The sequence below is a fragment of the Spea bombifrons genome, chromosome 2 (genome assembly GCF_027358695.1).
Source record: "Spea bombifrons isolate aSpeBom1 chromosome 2, aSpeBom1.2.pri, whole genome shotgun sequence".
NCBI classification, from domain to species: Eukaryota; Metazoa; Chordata; class Amphibia; order Anura; family Pelobatidae; genus Spea; species Spea bombifrons.
Window position 1 is genome coordinate 64,350,623 of NC_071088.1, and position 20,996 is coordinate 64,371,618.

Genomic DNA, 20,996 nt, shown 5'->3' on the forward strand with positions numbered 1-20,996 from the left:
TATTTTTAGATGAAGAAATTTTATTCAGTGGAACAAAACACTGATCACATTATTCTTCACGATATTCTGGTAAGAAACTTTTATTTCTTTATTAATTCATGTAGACTATTTTTTTCCATATTTAATAAAAGCTGTGATTGAGACATGTTTGGTTTTTATTTCCTTTCATTTGACAACCTACCCCCGAGTTATGCACCTCTGCCCCCAGGCTTGCCACTCTGCCCCACTGATATGCCTTCTAACCCCCTATATGCCACTCTGCCTCCAGAAATGCCTTATACCCCCTATATGCCACTCTGCCATATAGGGGGTTAAAAGGCATATCATGGGACAGAGTGGCATATAGGGGGGTATAAGGCATTTCTGGAGGCAGAGTGGCATATAGGGGGACACACTTACATACACACACATGAAAGATTTTTTTTGTTTTTAACAAATACAAAAAAATATTACACAGTACAAAAAATACATTGGTTTACTCACCTTCTACTTCTCTTGACTTCCTGGTAGCTGCACACTGTTCTCTATGCTGACAGGATGCCACTGACCTGACATCCGGTGCTGCAGCAGTCTGAGCGCGAGGGGGCGGAGCTTCCACCTCACGCTGCTCCCATCACTATGCAGCCATCAGACTGCTGGGAATGTAATCTAAACGGCTGATGCGTGCTGATGCCGCCGGCCGGAGCTACTTTAACACTTTTTTTTTATTTATATGATAAGCTGGATCGGCTTGGCATATAAAGTAAGAAAAAAAGTATTAAAGCAGAGCCGGCCGGCGCCATCAGCACGCATCGGCCGTTTAGATTACATTCCCAGCAGTCTGATGGCCGCATAGTGATGGGAGCAGCGTGAGGGGTGAAAGGTCAGTGCGAGGGGGCGGAGCTTTCACCCCTCACGCTGCTCCCATCACTAGACGGCCATCGCACACGGCTGCTGGGTGCTGATGCCGGCCGGCTGCATCAGCACCCAGCGGCCGCTTTGATTAGATTTCGGGCAGCCTGGGGGGCAATTGCCCGCTCCTGGCGCGGAGGGAGGCCTTCAATGCCATTTGCAGCCGCTCAGCGGCTGTCTTCAGGGTTAGTCTGCCGGCCGCCCAGCCCAAGGACCTGCCGGCACACCGGGAAATTTCCCGGTATCCCGGTGGGCCAGTCCGGCCCTGGTGACGGCTGATGCTCTACTAACAAGAGGTGAACATTATATCTGTGTACCAATGGCATATTAATGTAAGGGCAAACCTGCAACTAAAGTTATTATCTTCTACAAATTTGCATATATAGAGATTTGCATTGTCGTCAATGGGCACTAATTACATTCTTTATACAGGTGCATTTTAGAGAAGGTAAGGTGTCAGTCTTTCACATAAGGTCCTCCACCTTAATTTTACTACAGTGTTGCAAAACTTCTAGCAGTTAAATTTGGAACAGTTCCCAGACTGCTACTTTGTAGCTGTAGTCACAATCACGATTTTAACCTGTTCAGTCTTGGGGCTTTTCATGCCCTAATGACCAAAGCTTTCTTTTCATTTTTACCATATGCCGATTCAAACGCAATTCCCCTTTTCCATGAATAATGACCCCCCAAACAAAGTATATAGTGTTTTTTAAAGGACATATGGGGCTTTAATCTAATTTTTATATGTGTAGTCCTACATTTAGCATGAAAAAATATATACAAAAAATAGAAACCCCCCCCCACACTTTTCAAAGAAAAGCATCACTAACCTTGTTAAGAAAAACACCTCTAAAATGTATGTCTTCATTTTGGAAATGCCTCATTTGTTTAGTATTTCCATAAATTTCTGGCAATTATAGGGCAAACACAGGAATACGAAACACCCACACAGGTATTTATATTTCTAAAGGAGACACTCCAGGGTATTTCACTAGGGAGGCTATTTTTTTTTGGGGGGGGGGGTCCACTTTAAGCACAGGAAGCTGGGGATTAAAATTGGCTCTGGAATTTTAAGGCTAGCGAATGACAAGTGACATGCATGTGGCCACCTGCTGGAAACGTTTTATGCCTTTACAGCACGCGGACGCATGTATCTAGCACATAAATATATAAATTTGTTAATTATAGCAAAATATAAAAAAAAACCAAAAAACAACAGGCCGTGTGTACATGAGTTATTCAGCTGCAGTGTTTGAAAAGTTATTTTATTACCATAACATTAGTCCGTTTCAGGTAGTGGTCCAAAATGTTTAAATCAGACCAGCCCAGGAGGCAACAGCCCTACAGCCCCCCCCCCCCAGGAAGCCCTCCCTTGGCTCATTGAATTACTTTTCAAATATCGCTTTTCAATTTTTTATACATGAGTCTGAAAAATGAGTCTGTTATGTATATTGGACTCTAAAGTGCAGGATCTCAGAAAGGCACCCAACTAATATAAATAGTATAATTTATAATTAACCAAATAAAAGGTACTTTGTTCCCAGCATATGTAAAACAAGTCTAATATGTTTATATAGATATAGATACATTTTCATGTTATCTAAGGTCAACCGCAGAAATGTCACCTGTATATTACAGATGAAATATTGATAAATCTTAATTAACTCTAATTAATCACAAAGGTAAGGGTGTGTTGATTACTGCTTATTCATTACAATATACAAGAATTACTATATAACAAGAATAGCTGTCCCACTTTTTCTGTATTTTCTCCAAACTATACCACTCCTATTTCATATAAGCTCAGGTTTGCTCACAGTTTTTCCTAATTTGTTACTCAGTGCCCAACATATACACTATATGGACAAAAGTTTTGGGACACCTGACCATTACACCAACAGGGACTTTTAAGACATCGTATTCTAAATACCGTATTTGCAGGGCTGGCCCTATAATGGAGCAGACTGGGGCAATTGCCCCAGGCGGCACTTTTGAAGGGGCGGCACTAAAAATTGAGGTGATAGACGGACGGATGGAGTCATGGAGAGACATATTCATGCACCTGAAGCCGGCACCGAGACCGAACAGGGAGACTCGCCGCAGGACTGCTGAAAGGTAAGTACAAGGGGGGGGGGGGGTAAGGGTAGATAATAGGAAGGGTAGATAATGGGGGGGGGTTAGATGGGGGGGGCGGCATTTTAAAATTCGCCCCAGGCGGCATTATGCCTTGGGTCGGCCCTGCGTATTTGCCTGAATATAGGCCGCACTTTCCCCCCCACTTTAAGCCATCATAGAAGCCCGGCTGAAGTGCCAGCAGCGGAGGTTGTCTACGAGCAATGCGCAGACGTTCACCGGCTGCGGCGATGCGCATTGACAACCTCCACTGCCAGTGCTTTCGCCGGTGCTTCTCCATCATAGAAGCCCTGGCAGAAGTGCCGGCAGCGGAAATTGTCTGCACGCATCGCGCAGGTGTCCATGGTCTGTCCCCGCTAGACACCAGGGAGTCTAGGGGTGCATTGGTAAGTCTGCAGGGGGGGTCATATCTAGGGAGCAGAGTGACATTTCTAGGGGTCAGAGTGGCATTTCTAGGAGACATAAAGCATATCTGGGGCAGAGTGGCATATCTCGGAGGCAGAGTGGCATTTCTATGGGGGCATAAAGCATATCTGGGGGGCAGAGTAGCATATTTAGGGGGCAGAGTGTCATACAGTGGAGCAAAAAAGTATTTAGTCAGCCACCAATTGTGCAAGTTCTCCCACTTAAAAAGATGAGAGAGGCCTGTAATTTTCACCATAGGTACACTTCAACTATGAGAGACAGAATGGGGGGAAAGAATACAAGCCACTCCTTGGTTGCCCTGGGCAGTGTGTTTGGGATCATTGTCATGCTGAAAGACCCAGCCACGTTTCATCTTCAAAGCCCTTGCTGATGGAAGGAGGTTTTCACTCAAAATCTCACGATACATGGCCCCATTCATACTTTCCTTTACACGGATCAGTCGTCCTGGTCCCTTTGCAGAAAAATAGCCCCAAAGCATGATGTTTCCACCCCCATGCTTCACCGTAGGTATGGTGTTCTTTGGATGCAACTCAGCATTCTTTCTCCTCCAAACACGATGAGTTGAGTTTCTACCAAAAAGTTCTACCTTGGTTTCATTTGACCATATGACATTCGCCCAATCCTCTTGTGGATCATTCAAATGCTCTCTAGCAAACTTCAGACGGGCCCGGACATGTACTGGCTTAAGCAAGGGGACACGTCTGGCACTGCATGATTTGAGTCCCTGGCGGCGTAGTGTGTTACTGATGGTAGCCTTTGTTACTTTGGTCCCAGCTCTCTGCAGGTCATTTACTAGGTCCCCCGTGTGGTTCTGGGATTTTTGCTCACCGTTCTTGTGATCATTTTGACACCACAGGGTGAGATCTTGTGTGGAGCCCCAGATCGAGGGAGATTATCAGTGGTCCTGTATGTCTTCCACTTTCGAATAATTGCTCCCATAGTTGATTTCTTCACACCAAGCTGCTTGGCTATTCCAGATTCAGTCTTCCCAGCCTGGTGCAGGTCTACAATTTTGTTTCTGGTGTCCTTCGACAGCTCTTTGTCTTGGCCATAGTGGGGTTTGGTGTGTGACTGTTTGAGGTTGTGGACAGGTGTCTTTTATACTGATAACAAGTTCAAACAGGTGCCATTAATACAGGTAACAAGTGGAGGACAGAGGGGACTCTTAAAGAAGATGTTACAGGTCTGTGAGAGCCAGATATCTTGCTTGTTTGTAGGTGACCAAATACTTATTTTACCGAGGAATTTACCAATGAATTCCCACAGAAACATGTATGCTCCCTGAGATGGTCCTTAAATAGCTAATTTCGATATAAAATTAAAAGCTGTGGGAGAGTTTTTCAGAACCTGGTCTAGCCCAGCCTGGTTAGTAGGTTTAGTAAGCGGAAATCTAGGCTGGTCAGATAGGACCAGTATAGTATAGGCCTGAAAGGGCTCCAAAAAATGCAGACAGGGCTAAGATTTATTTCCACAGTCAAAAATTTTAGTTTCTGTGTTAAATTATACAATACATTCTAATGCAGAATCTATATCTTCAAAGATAGTGCTGCAGATAGAGAATATCTTCCAATGTATATATTGTCATATTGAACATAATACATTATATACAGCAGTGACAGGCATCACCGACATATAGGGAGTCCTGCATAAGTGGGAACCATAGTTTTGTGTCTATTTTCCTAACACATATCATGTACATGTTCGCTGTATTGACAGCGTAGCCAGCACATTTATATCAGTATTAAACCAACTTCATGTTTGCCTCGTCCCAGTGGGTGCAGATCAGCGGCAGGCGAGGACACAAACACTTCTATTTGCAATCTGTTCGCTGGAGGGCTGCTGGAAAACTTTCTGTCAGCTTTTAGTTATAACATATGAACATCTGAGGGTTACCGCCTGCTTCAGAGCGTTCTGCGTCTTGCGGTGCGAGAGCTGTGTTTTACAGAATCCATGTGTGTTTGATACGAGATTAGGCAAAAGGGAAACATCGTTTTTACAATGAATACTGACAATCTCTGATTTCCTTGCTCTTTCTTTCTGTTTTTCAATACATCAAAATTCTATATACACATTTCCTGAATACCTTTGCACACACACAGTTTACTGAGACATCTTTGTGTTTAGGCACACTAATATTAAACTAGGCAACCTATGGCATGTCAAGCGATCCCCTACATGCAAACATATTTGGACATGAGGTGTATTTTTTGGGATGGGAAATCCCTTACTTTTGACAGGGGCCCTCATTTTGTAAATGTGTGGACTGGTGAGGGAAAAGGTCTCATTCTCTTGTTAGACCACCATGATATGGAAATGCAGAATGAATGATGTGTCCCTTGGAATTGAGGACATGGATACAGTTGCACCTCCTATCAGTAGCGCACCTAGCAGGGGGGGATCCAATCAGCTTGCAATCTGGTGTCACGGCACATAATGTCAGGTACCAGGGTTTACTGTGTGGCCCATTTGGTGCGGCCACCGTAGTAGTCAATGGTCTGTATTTGAATCTTCTAACCACTGGTTTTGTACCTCACTCTGCTTGACTGGTATTACCGTATTTGCTCGATTATAAGACGACCCTGATTATAAGACGACCCAAATCTGAATATTTATTTAGGAAAAAAAGAAAAAGCCTGAATATAAGACGACCCTATAGGAAAAAAAGTTTTACCAGTAAATGTTAATTCATCTAAACTATTTTTTTTAAATAAAAGCTATGATTGAGAAAAATATTTTGGTTTTATTTCCTTCTATTTTCCAACCTGCCCCCCAGTTCTGCACATCTGCCCCAGAAATGCCTTATACCCCCTATATGCCACTGTGCCCCATGATATGCCTTTTAACCCTCTAAATGCCACTGTGCCCCATGATATGCCTTTTAACCCTATATGCCACTGTGTCCCATGATATGCCTTTTGACCCCCTATGTGCCACTCTGCCTCCAGAAATGCCTTATACCCCTATATGCCACTCTGGCATTTATTGGGTTAAAAGGCATATTATGGGGAAGAGTGGCATATAGGGAGGTTTAAGGCATTCAGGAGGCAGAGTGGTGTATAGAGGGTTAAAAGGCATTTCTGGAGGCAGAGTGGCATTAAGGGGGCTAAAAGGCATTTCACAGAGCACTCTGCCTCCAGAAATGCCTTATGCCCCCCATTTAACACTCCCCCGGCACCTCCCCCCAAACTTACCGGTGCTTCTGACTTCCCTGTCATGTAGCCGGGGCAGCGTGTAGATCCCGCGCACTTACACTGCAGCCGGAAGGAGGCGTGGCTAGCAGCGGAGGTTGTCTGCGTCCATCGCGCAGACCTTCCCCGACTGTCAGAGATCAGGGTTCCCCGCACCGGTGGGGGGGAGACAGGGGATCTGGATCTTAGTCGTCTCATAGTCAGACCTATTTGAGGTCTGATTATAAGATGACCCCGATTATAAGACGAGGGGTATTTTTCAGAGCATTTGCTCTGAAAAAAACCTCGTCTTATAATCGAGCAAATACGGTACTCTCTTTGCATTGCCTTAGGAGTCCAAACTTTGTCTCTCTGATCCATCCTTGCTTTAGAAGTCTAGTGTGATGGTTTACAGCAAACAAATTGTGTTTTTTATTTGGCTCTACTGTAGATCTGTCTGGATACATACTTTGTGTTGATCAACTTTCCTTTATAACTGTATGGTCGCTAGGTAGCTGTCTTGTTAGATCAAATACTCTCTTATTTGATCAAATACCCTCTTGCTGTGTTCCTGAACACAGCAATCAAGCTGAGCCAACTAATCCTGAATCTATTCTGTATTCAGTTCATGACCTGTAGATTTCCTCTACACTTTCCTGGAGTATCCTTGATTGTTGTAGGGTTATTTGTTGCTCATAAATACATTTGTTTATTTTGTGGCAGCAATACTTTTATGCAGCTCACCCTCAAGTCTGGTGATGCCCTACATATAATATATGCAGCTAAGAGTGAAATGACACAATAGGTATATAGATGATCCTGAGTATGAGCTCATCACAAGCTGATCACAAGAACCCTTTATGAGTAAGTATGAGTCGATAAAGGCAATGCTTCCAAAATCAGAAGTGTTACAACAAGATTGAAGTTTCTACTAAGAAGCAATGAGGACAGTAGTAGTAGCAACTGCTTTTATATGACCTATCACATGTAAGCCTTGTAGATAATAGGCAGTAAATTTAATTCAGCCAGGAACCCCTTATCTGTAAAATTTAGATGTGTTCCTAGAAAGGCAATGAATCTGAAACGTGTTGCATGATAGATTGCATTATATTACATGGTATTTTTTAAAAGTCTAATAGCCCATTGACAGTTTGCATGGAAATGCTTTCATGCTGTTTGGAATCCTTAGGTCCTCTTTAGAGGGATGTCATTGAAGAAAAGGCCATAGCCTTGACCTACACATCATAGTTTACACGTTCCTATGCACTGAGTGTCTGAAGGGTGCTATTCAGACTGAATTCAAGGGGGGTTTGGATGCTCCACCATCTGTGCTATGGAACAGAACCCAGGGTCAGAAGGCTGGAGTCCGCAGCTGGCTGACCTGTGTGATAGAGAGATGCGTCTTTCGTCCTCTGACCCTTGCTAGCTGTCTGGGTTAAATGTTGTGCTGTAGCATACTAATGAGAGAAGAGGGGCAAGGCCTATTGAACATTCCTGAAATGGCTTTTTATTAGAGAAAAATAACATCCCAAAATGGAGTTTATAACAGACGTTAGTAAAGACAAGTAAATAGGAGCTTGAGAGCTCATCGTTTACTAGTCATATCCCTGAAAGCATTGTGACATTTGAAGTCTTGTAAGCTCTGTGACCTGTCTGTCTGAAAAATGCATCACTTAAAAGTTAAAAGTGTTTCCTATTGAGATGACAAAGCAGCAGACAAGCTGCAGTACGAAGGGAACAAAACACAGTTGGGTAACATGATCAGTGCCCTGTGTGAATTCCTCCCCTCTAGACTACTGTACTTCCTATATGAGTGCACTTATTCTACCTCCCTTTTATGATACTGAAAATGTAAAATGCATCTGTTAGCACTTAATGAATAAAAATACACGCGTACATTGTTTGGATCTGCTAGTTTCATACCCAAATGTCCAAGAGTTCAGGCATGGTCCTGCATGGCTGCCCACTTTTGCAGTAGGTGGAGATCATGTGCCAGCTGAGGGCATCCTCTGGCTAATCCAGCTAGCTATAAAAGTAATGGAGCTGTTGTGGCACTGGCCTCTACGCAGCACCCATGTGGCCACCTTACCATGCTCTACAACTGAGTGCCATTTTTGGTATGGGCAGGTGGTCCCTGCGACCATGCCTGCTCCCTTGAATTTTGAAGACCTTTGCTGAATTTGAATCCTCTTATTTACCAAGCAAATTTGTAAAGGAAAAAAAAAAGAAAAAAATCTTTAAACGGAATCATTCATTCCCTAATGAAAAGATCATGGTATTCATTAATAAGACCTTCTGAAAACACTAATGCCTAAAACCTTTATCATGGTAAAGTATGGTGACAATAATATGAGGCACATTTTATCTGAACAAGCACATTTCAGCTAATTTTTCTGCCCTGGTGACACAGTGTTGTCCTCTCTGCAGGATACAGTGGCTTTATATGCTAATATTCTATATGGGTTTTATGAAGATTATTATTATTTTTTTTGTCGTGGTCTGCCATAAAAACCAAAGTCTTAGTATAAAATTCATCAGTTTTGCAGAGATGCAAATTAAAGTTAAAACCAGGGACACATTGTCTGTACGCAATCCCAATTAATTGGGTGGTAGCAAAGACATAATATTGAAACATAACTGATAAACAAAGAAGTACAAATTAACAGTGATCAAGTACATACCTATAAATAGGTAGGTTTGGATTTGAGCTCTGATAACTTGTTCTTTATTGTTTGTTAAATAATCAATGTTAATTGGTTCTTGCAACAGAAGAGGCTGTTGATTAGAAAACAGTAGACTACATTTTGTTCCTATACACAGCGGCGCTTCTATAAAGAACCTCTGGCTTTAAATTAAGACTGGAATGTGATATTTACTCTTTAAATGGGAACTCCTACTATTTTGTAATCACTAGTATGATGAAATTTTTAGGCTAATATTGTGCCATTTTCTTTTCTTTTTTTTTTTTTTTTTTAAATAATAAACCATTTTAGGCTGCTGCATATTAGCCTTTTGTATCTATTCTAACTGTTTTATATGAGCTCAATCTACTAGAGAGATAGCCTGACTCCTTACCATGCAACTTTGCAGTAAACAATAGAATGGCTTAGTCTTAATTAACCAGACTTTGCCACTCTGACTAAAACAAGTCTTCAGGGGAAAGGACCTCATTGCCACAGACAGCTTTGTGTGGTGTTTAAGTAGGGAAAGCCTGAACAACAAAAATGGAAGCCTCCAGGGCTGCAGACAAAGCCAAATAAAACAATAAAAAAACACCAGAAAAAAGTGTCAATGCTAAGCCCTATTATTGTATGCAGCGCTGTATTTTTATTATTTTTCCATAGGACAATCCTTTTAAGAACAGCTTCACAAGGTTCCTGGTCCCATAAAGGTTGGTATTAGAATGCTATGGGTACTTCAACTGGTCTATTGCCATATAACATCTCTGTAGCCGACTCTTATTGGTTTATATTTAGTTGGCTACTTCCTGCCATTTCCTGAGGTAAAATAATGTACATTTTACACTGGATTCAAATGTTGCTGCATAATAATAGGCTAGTAGAGGACATTATTTTAAAACAGCAATATTAACAGTTACTTTGTGTCTCCCGATCATTCACAATTAATTAGACTCTACTAAGGGAATGTCCCCCCCCCCCACAATACTGTATACATTGCTATTCTGCATTTGTTAATTGATTCAGCATTGCTCAATTTTATGATGTTAATATACCTGCAATTATGGGAAAGCAGGGGAATGTGGAATGCGTGGGGGGGTTTAATGAATTGTTAATTAAATTAATTAAGAGCTGTGGCTCCCCAGAGAAGTCTGTTCATTGAGTTTCTCAGGGTAGGAGTGTTTTGCTCAGGATACTCTATTATTCGGTACACTGTAAATTTAACCCCTTGCCAGAAACGAATGCCCTAACACATTACTCCACATTCTAGCACTAAAGGGTAATTAAAGGTAATGTGTTTTAAGGGTCAGTCTCAGCATGGTTTTAAGCCAAACTGTGAACTAATGATAGTCATTTGTTTACAAAAGAAACCATTTCTATAATAAGGATAATTTTTAGTGTTTTTCTGTACATAACGGAACGAGCTTTGCAATATTGCTGAATACTCAAATCCTTCCCCAATACATTTGTTAATATAACATTTTTCTTTATTCAAGAGGGAACACTTATTTTTGGCTTTGTCTTCCCTGCTATCTTTTATTGTTAAGGGGTACCACTGATGTTTTACTCTTAAAATCAATTATTTCATGTAACTGAGATCACAATTCATAACTCACCAGCTCAAATTTCCTGCTGTTTTTTTTTTACTGTATGTAAATGGGTATGCAGGTCTGATAAACACATTTTACTACTAATGTATGTAATCAAGGGGGGCTGGCCCAGGGGGGCAATTGCTGGCACACAATTCTTCCAACTTCTTCCGGCTTGGACCAGCCTACTAGGCTCTGAAACATGATACAATGTTATATGACTCTGTGGTAAAATTAGGGCTGGTCACACAGTGTGTGAACAGCTTTAAAGAAGGCCTCTGGTTTGTGTGATAGGAGTGAGGTGTAATATGTATGATGTTTGATTGATAGGTGTGATGGGAGTGAGTTGTGATGGGTGTGATGGGAGTGAGTTGTGATGTGTAAAGGGCGTGACGAGAGTGGTATCTGGTTTGTGTGAGGGAATGAGGCCTTATGCATAATAAGCGTGATGAGAGTGACGTGTGGTAGGTATGAGGGAGTGAGTTGTGTTAGCACTTAGATTTTGTGCTAAGTGAGTTCACTCTTTAGACATTTTTAGCGCACCACCATTTTACTATGCAAATAGTTGATTAAATAACACAAGGAAACTATCTCCTCCTGCCAAACCTGTTCAGCCTCTTCCATGGGTGTGATTACACTTATCAGCTATGGCTGCTTCTTCTGGATTCAACACAATTTGCCCTGTAAATATCAGTATGAGCCAGTTTAATTATGGATAATTATATACCTACAAACAAAGGTTGAAGTGGGTCAGACCGAACACCATTCCCATTTGCACAGTTTGTCACTTCTTATATTAGCTAGGCATTGTATACACAACACTGGATGTTTACATTTCTGACGGGTTATTATTAATGAAAGCATGCACACTTTTAAACTCCACTTACCACCATGGGAAACAATCTGCAAGACTGATAACCCATCCACCATACTTATATAGGCACTCCATCCTTTTTAATGAGTAAAGCAAAGCGGTCCCTTTATATTTTCTTGCGGGCCCCATTGCAAATGCATGGAAGAGTCTGCACAATCCCCTCATGCATTTGCCCCTTTCCCCACTGCCCAGTTATTTGCTGTGCAAGAGGTGTGAATCTGGTTAAATGCTAATCTCAACTGCAAAGAGGGAGAAGTTAATTGTGCTTTCAGTGCCTGTGCACTTATCTGGCTCTCCTGCCTTTTTCCCCGCTATCCTCAGATCCTAGGACATGTGTTTGGCCAACAATACTGCTCACCAAGGTGCATGCCTGTCATCCTAAGCAGCGGGGATATCCAGCGCTTACTTGCACCTACCACTTTTTGGCTGCTTCAGCCAGAAGTAGCACGAAAAGAAGAACATTTAGGGTGTGGTGCAATGAAGATTCACCTAATGGTGACCTTAATATTTTTTTTATTCTTGCAGGTTAAGTAATTATATTAAAGTATTTGTGAAGTACTTCAATATCCATTGTTTATTGATGAGGTTGCATGAGAATGTCCCTTTAATTGTTGTTTCTTCCTACGTTAACTTACAACTGAAGCTTTAGTATATAAATATTTCTGTAAGTAACCAAATTAATTAAATCCCATATTTGAATCATTTGGCCACATTTTAATATAAGGTATATTTTTTAGCTGGCTCTACCATCACATTAACTATGGTGCTGATTAGCTAATGCCCCAAGTTGGACAATAGGCCAACCACTAACTCAAAATAACACCTGACTTGAAAATATAACTTCTTATGGCTCATGGCTCATTCTTCTACGGTTGTGATTATTGCAGGGAACAAGAGGTCCTGTGTTCATATCAATAGTAGATTATCTATTACAGGGGTGGGCAAACTTCGGCCCTCCTGATGTTGTGGACTACATCTCCCATAATGATCTTACAGTCATAATGCTGGCAAAGCATCAAGGGAAATGTAGTCCACAACATCTGGAGAGCCAAAGTTTGCCTACCCCTGATCTATTAGGTAGACTAAAATAACTTCAGCACCGCGACACTCAACCTTTATTAATATGTTACAAAGTGTCAAGTATTATTAACACAACAAATTTGACACCATATCTATCAATAATTTATTGTCAAAATGAAAGCAAACATAACCAATTGTAACCATTTAATAACCACTTAATAACCAAATTAATAACCTGCTGGTATGAGCGTGTCCACCTGTATCCCTGCTGGAACTGCCGGCGTCCCCTAGCGCGGCAGTCACATGACCCTACGATTCACAGGGGCGCATGCCCCTGGAGTGTCCTGCACTTACACCTCTGTGCACCACAAGTAACCATACCTAGATGGTTAACTCCTGCACCGTACCAGCTTAAAAAACCAGAGTACCCGGCAAATGCCAAAATCAGGGGAGGGATGGGCGGGAAAATTCTCTTGAAAATAATTGCCCCTATAGGCCACGACCCTTCCTTATATACCCCCCCAGGGAGGGTAATTACCCCCTCCCTTCTGGCCCTGCACGTGCCACCAATACTTAACGCTTTCAGTGCCAAGATTTCCGCTTAGTCATGCCTTAACCCCTTAAACAGGCTTGACCATGGGTACCTCGTCCGCACTACATTCATGTGACCCCTCTGTCCAATTCTTTCCCTCCAGGGCTGTTCTTGAAGGGCAGTTTAGGCATTCATCACATTACCTAGGAATGATCTCTTAACAGCGAATTACTCTTCAGGGTCTTATGACAACCCCCCTTTGCTGATCATGGATCAGGAAACCAGTCTTACTTGATCACTGTGTGATGGGCCATAAGGCAGATTAAAGTGTAAACAAGTTTCCCGCTCTTCATAAAATGGTGGCCACAGTTGTTGGTAGTTTTGTGGCCATTTAGCTCTATTGAGAATACTATCCCAGCATACCAAATGTAAAAATATCTTCTTTGTCTCTTAATAAAAGCATTGTAATTGCCAAAATAGGTATAAATCCTATGCAGTTATCATAGATGAAAATTTTAAAATTTTGTTTAATTTTGCCATTTTGTTTTAGTTTTTTTTTATTGTAAAATGATAGTTTATGTGTTTGGGTATGGTTTCAAAAGGAAGCTCTATTTGTCCTAAAAGAAACAGAAGTAGGTAAACCATGGAAATTATGGTTGAAACAAATATAGCATAAGTTGAAAATGTTTTAGTCCTTATCAGTGCAAATACATAGAACAGCCTTAGTCCTTAAGGGGTTAACATTTTCTGTAAGATGCATATGTGGAAACACTTTGGCCTTGACCCAGAGTCTCCAGGTTGAGCCATGCTTCCCCTGGTCAGTTTCTTCATGTGCCACTTCCCACCCACCTTTCCATGAAGCCCGGAGAGGGACAGCTCTGTGTAGCCAACCACCGGAAGTTCCAGAAATGACATCAGTCACCAAACTTCTGTCTGAAACTAGTTTGTACAACCAAATGAGGGAAATTCCCTGATGATAGCCTAGCAGCATTTATAGGTTAATGAAAAAAAATTGTTAACAGCGATCTGTCATTCTCCAGGATATTCTGAGGTCAGCAGCCATACAGATTATCTACGGATCTCTCTCCCTCACTCACACATACGCCCTAACTACACTAGCTGACAAGGGAAGAATAAAATAACATTTTCAAAGGAGAGCTTTTTTTTTTTTGCAATGTCAACAAACAAGTAAACATGCCAGAAAAAAATGAATCGGTCTTTGGTAGGAGTGCATGCCTGCTGACAAAGAGTCTTATTTGAGAAGAATACATCACTTGACTGATTCTAAAATTGCTGTTCAGAGCAGTTTTTCTACTATTGTAATGTATACCAATATAAAGCCTGTGTAACCGTCAATATTTGCCAGTGTTGGGTGTAAGTTGCATGAAGAAGGAACATTATCAAGCATTGTCAATTGCCCAAAAACACTGAATTCAATAAAATGTACTCTGTGACCTTGATAATGAAAATTCCTCATTTTACGTTGGCACCAATTTAACATCCCAAGGCTCAGTTTCTAATGACGCTTTTGTGTCTACCCCTTCCCCTTGCCATAGCCTAAAAACCCCAAACCAAAGCGTAGGCATTTAATGGGGCAGGGCAAAGCACTCAGTTATCCCCTTTATGGGGGCGATCATCCCCCTGTCCTACTTTTCTCGACATGTCCCTTTTCTAGGAACTCAGAATGTTTGATTGGTATGAGTGTTGGACAGTGTTCTACAGCCCTAAAAGTCAGGATAATTATATCACAAAACTTATTTGTTCACAGCAGATTGACCAAGTGGATCTAACACCAAACCATCACAATTAACCACCATTGCCCCTGAAAAATAGAGGTTCTGATAGGTTCCTTGTCTTACTGGAGAACAAAATCAACAACATATCAGTTAAGTTGATATTCGTGGAGGGATTTTAACTACTGAGAAATCACTAGTTGCAATGTGGGATTTTAATTATTGTTGTTTATTGGTTTATATAGTTCCGTAGCACTATACAATGGGTAAACAGGACACAGCAAATAAGGTTTCACATAACAATTTGGACTTACAAAAATGAGACGAGGAGGGCCCTGCTCTAATGAACTTTCAATCTAGAAATCATTAAAACAGAACAGAATATAAAGGAGGCTACTCTGTACCAAGTGACTCTGTGAACCTACTTATTGACCATGAGACCAAGAGATTTTGGTACAATCCCAGAGACTTGAAGAGAGTTCACAGAAATACATTGAAGTGGAACTTTTTATTGGGGCAACACAGATTTGGCCGACTAGCCAATATCCTCTGCCACATAACAGGGACCTAATCACCCTATCGGGCAATCAGGATCCCTGTAACGTCACTGCTCAGTAGGGTTGTTAAAAGGGAGATCACAGGCCCATTAAGACTATAGAAGGCTGCTTCACTCCACACATCTTTAGAAAGTGGAACGCTGGGATAATGTCAGCGGAGGGGGGGGGGTGGCTGGTGTTGCTGCCCTGGGTTAAGCCTCACTACACTACTCAGATGTCTCTTCTTCACATGGAAACCACCAGGGGTTCCAAAAGCGTATGCAACAATTACAACTTGGCCCAATAAAACGTATCAACTTGAACTAAAGAATTGATTTTCTCTGGTTCAAAATAAAGACATAGTAATGTATATAGTAATTATGGTTATTAGTAAGCATCTTAAATCTCTAGACAAAGTACAAAATCTGATCTGTACATAAATAAACAGCTTGTAGACTGGATTCTGTCTGTACGCTGTTTGAGCTGGCTACGGATAACAGCGTAACTGGCTCTTACTGCTTTGCATGCTGTGAATAAATACTACACACACCAAGAATTTTAGACACAGGCAACGCACATTTACTGCCAATTTATTTTGTAGGCAAGCAGAGTTTTAACTCTGGTTAAAAAAAAAAAAGCGGTCATACCTGGGGGATAATAACCTTTGGCCAGCACTCAGCTCCTGTCAACATTACTCTGGACTGAGGCCAGATCCCAGAGGTAAATTTCTGCAACAACGTAATTTCATGTTGAGGCTGGTTTATCAGGCGCAAACAAACTGGGGTGGAGGGGAGGAAAAAAGCATCCTTATAATGAGACTATTTCCTTGTTCAAAAAAGTGCAGCCTCTCTAAGCACTAATTACTGATTGCCTTTATATAACATAATGAATGATTGATTACGTCATAAAACGTGTTAAGCTTTATAAGAAGAAAGTCCCTCAAAAAAAGAATGCGAGTGAGGGAGACACTGCAAAACAGATGCACATATATGGATAATAATATTCCTGATTGTGTGTCTGCATGCCTCTTACTTTGTTTTGTTAACACTTAATGAGATAAAACTAATATTAAGGATTCACTTGGGATTATATACAGTCCACCAGGGGACTGTGTGTGTGGTCCATTCTGAAGGAGACATGAGTATAATGTGGGCCCGGGCTAAGCTGATGCAGGTCTCCCAGTTGCACATGTGAGAGTGACCTGTAATCTCGCATCACTCAGCGAATCTACACTAATTATGATGTGGCTCGCATCCCGTGACAGAGGAAGTACTCTCTGACCAATGGTGGATCAAAATCAGGCACAGAACTAGTCCCCTTCTAACAGCGGTTCCCCTCATCCTGATTGCCCCATTGTTAATCCACCCCTGCCCTAACCCAAGTAAGTGTGTGTATGTTTTCTTTATTCATTATTCATTATAATTAACAATCGTTGTATTCTTTATTTCTTTGGGGTACTGGCTCATTTGGTTGATGACATTCAATTATGTTCATTTTATTTAAAAAAGTAAGGTAAAAAGGGACTGAGAGTGATGTCAGATATGTCTGAAATGTCTTGTATGAGCCTTGCCGATGTGCTTTTGAGTAAGTGGAGTTGTGTGTGGTTCAGTGTCTTTTTCAGTACCCTGCTTTGCCCCATGTGGCCCACAACTCTTTTACATGGAGTAATATAACCCTTGCCACTTTATTTTTTTTTTTTTCTTTTTTTTCTTTTTTTTTTTTTTTTACTTTTTAAACATTTATTTGAAAACAAATAAATCCAACATGCGTAAAGCGGTACAATACACATCACGGTACAGAGACAACGATACCCTTGCCACTTTCTTAGCTGTGTAAGCCTGTGACAATTCGATTTGATATTTTGCTTTTGTTTATATACATGTAAAATGTTTACCTGCCACGGACACAAAGGCTGTGGCAAGGCACATACAAGACATTTCAGACATATCTGCCACAAAGAGCACATGAGTTAACTTGGAATATAATGTATATAATTATTAAGTGTAAGTAAGGTAATGTATATCATTAGTAATGTCATCTTTCTAGGTTTTTTCTTATAAAAAAATGTTTTTCAGACATAACTATAACAAGAAAAAGGTAAACTTGCCAGCCTCTACATATTTAGGAGTGAATGTTATGTGTGATGCCATACTGTTCCATACCTTCGAACATGTGTTCCAAAGGCATAGCATATCCCCCCATCAGTTTTGATCAATTAGGTCTAGCTTGTGGAGCAAAGCCAGATTAAGCCAGAGAAGGACCCCTTACTTACTTGTAACAGGACCAATTTACAATAGGGGTTTGTGCCAACTGTAGTGAGTCTTCCCCCGCGTCCATACCTTGCACAAGCAGGTCCTGCATAAAAGCACGGGCATGATCTATAGGTCCTGTTGGCATTTAATGTATGACAGAACCATTTCCACAGGCCTCTTCTCTCCATCTTGTCAGTCAGCTGCTTAATGTTCTTACATCATAGGCACTTATGTTTTTACATCATAGTGGTCCTATGAATATCGACTGGGAAACTTATTCAGCTTCCTCCATAACTATTGTTGACCTTTGTGTATCAGTATTTGTTTGTATTGATGGTGTAAATACTAAATATTTAGGAATCAGTGTATCCATGTATTCTTGCTTCTTGTCATGTATACCTGCCAATATTTTGGGAACATCCTAAACTTGTTGTCTAGTCAAGCACATGAGAAATGACTGCATACACCATTAGTTGGCTTTAAGGTTTAAAAAAGATTTTTTTTATATATATATATTTTTTAAAATCCAACTACTAAATAAGAATGCATACAATATACTTGAAAATGCAACCTTTAAAAAGAAAAAATACCTTTAACAAAACTTTATTTTTAAATTAGAGGTCTTTAAAAAAAACTTAACAATGCAGTATTTACATTTTCTGAAGCTAGCTGTACAGTTGTTACTGAAAAGTATAGCAAGTCTCATAATTAGTGAAAAACTTTTAGTATATGTTTTTATAGTTTTAATTAAAAAAAAAATAACATCTCTGGTGCCGAATCTGTGGAATATTTCTGAATTATTAACCACTGGACTTGATTTTATTGGTACTGAGATATTTATTCACAATCTATGTGCGTCATTTTCTATATCAATGTAATTAGATACATCCATCATCCCCATTGTACATATCAGTATATATGATTCAACACAGCCTTAAGTGGTAAATGTTAACATACCTGCTTGCTATAATAAAAAGAATGCTCTGTATGTTAACCGTTGGGTGAGATTTATCTCCTCGGCACATTGCACACTTATTCTCACTGTAATTACAGCTAATTAAGTAATTTCAACAACATCAGCATGGATATGATGAGTACGTTAAGATATATATTTTTCAAAGGATGGGTTAATTGGTCTCCTAGCAGGGTATGTAACGGCATGTGCTGGTGGCAACTCCTACCTTGTTACTCTGAGCTCCAGGATATTTAACCCAGGCACAAAACCAACGTAGTTTAAACTGAGTATTCTTGGTGGAGCCCATAGCAATATGTATATATAAACCAGTTCATTTATCTAGCATATACAAGGATGGCCAATGATTTAATTTAGAGTAAAAAAAAAACAAACAACAAAAATCAAAAATAAATTAAAATATGATAAAGGTGATAAATAATGTTCTTATCCCTGTTCAGTGGGGGCAATCATCGATAGTTAGTCAAGCCTTCTGTTAATCTAGAGCAGAGCGGTGGGCTGCTTCATCCACTGGGACAGTTAACCCAGGGTCTACCATCAAATGTGGCACCTACGTCCAAAAAATATTCCTCTCGAACTTTAGACATTTTCATAAGATGTTAGAAGAAATGTTGTGGTTTTACTTAATAATTAAATAGTACCCAAATTAGGTAAAATCATATTGGAGATAAGCCCATTACTGCATTTTCACATTTTGAATAGGTTCTACATGGTCTGATCAGAGCTCTAAAGATCAGATTAGAAAAATCAATGAGCTGTGATAGGCCTTTGTTCTCAGACATCCAGCTCACCACACAGATAGTACAGTATTAGACATGTGATTGCCAAAATTAGCAGTCACATTTCAGACATCATTCTAACATTTTTTTTGTTTCTATTGTTTTCCTACATTATAATTTACACTAGGGCTGTTAGAATCACTCACCACAAAACAGTGTATTGAAGGCTCTGATCATACTTATGAGCCTGTGCAAATTTAGATCCAATTTCGTGAAACAGGATCATGTATCATTAAAAACAGCTTGGCTAGTTAATCCTTTGATTGATTTTAAGGCTTTGCTGGAATGATGAAGCCATTAAAAGATTTCTGTGCTGATGTTACTTGGTGGAAATGTATTTTCTTGCCTTGCTCAAATACCGGGCATCAATCCAAGTTAAACAGGTATTTCTGCTTGGGAATCTTGATAACACAATTAAGCAGAAATCAAAGTTTGGAATTTGCTAAATGACAATCCCAGTAGGCAAAGCTTCACACAATCACATAGTAATTCTTATGAGTGCTGTGTGATGTGTCCTGCAAAAGATATACAATCAGTATCTGAGTACGGTGACATGTGGAAACCTGGTTCTTCTTTCGTGTTCCATGTTCTCCTTCAATATCAAGAATTTTAAAGTGAAACATCTATATTGTATAATAAATACAATACACATTTAACAAAGAATACGTCAAGAGCGCTTTAAATTGTTATACAAAATGTTTTATTTTCCTTCATTCCACATCTCAAATGATCCTATTCTGGAAAGCTTACAAAAGATGGTCAGTACATGAATGAACATAACACAAACAGGGTTAAGGTAGAACATGTTAACATGATAAAACAATGTTCACACAATTCAGCAAAAAATAAACTGTTTAGCTGTTATTTTATTTGCAATACCCAGCAAGATATCACCCATCTCCATTACTCTACACCAAGATGACCAGAGTATCCATCAGCAGCTGGGACAATACAACAAGAAAGAAAAAAAAAAACAAAACTAGTGTTATGAAAACAGACATTTATCTGTGTTCATGCACCCACTACCTCCTTGAACATCTTAAACCTCTTACATTATAAAAAAACATTACAAATACAGGTTTAAGCATATATCAATTTCACAGGCGTAAGTTTGTAGTAGACTTGTGTGTTCGGATTTACAATTTTGTTAGTTCATATGAATGTCCGAAATCGAGGGCGGGACAAAACGAAATGAATGAAAACGAAGCAGCAAATTTTTGTTTGCATTTCATTGTTTTTTTTCACTCTCACTCTTATTCACACACTCATTCATGCTTTCTCAGACTTACACTCTTACTTAGTCTTTTAGACTCTCAATATCTCCCTACCTTCTCTGGCGACTGCTTCCATGTCCCTGTTTCCTTTCCTGCAGCCCTGCTTCTTCTTGTTCTTCTGAGAGAGTGAATGAGAACA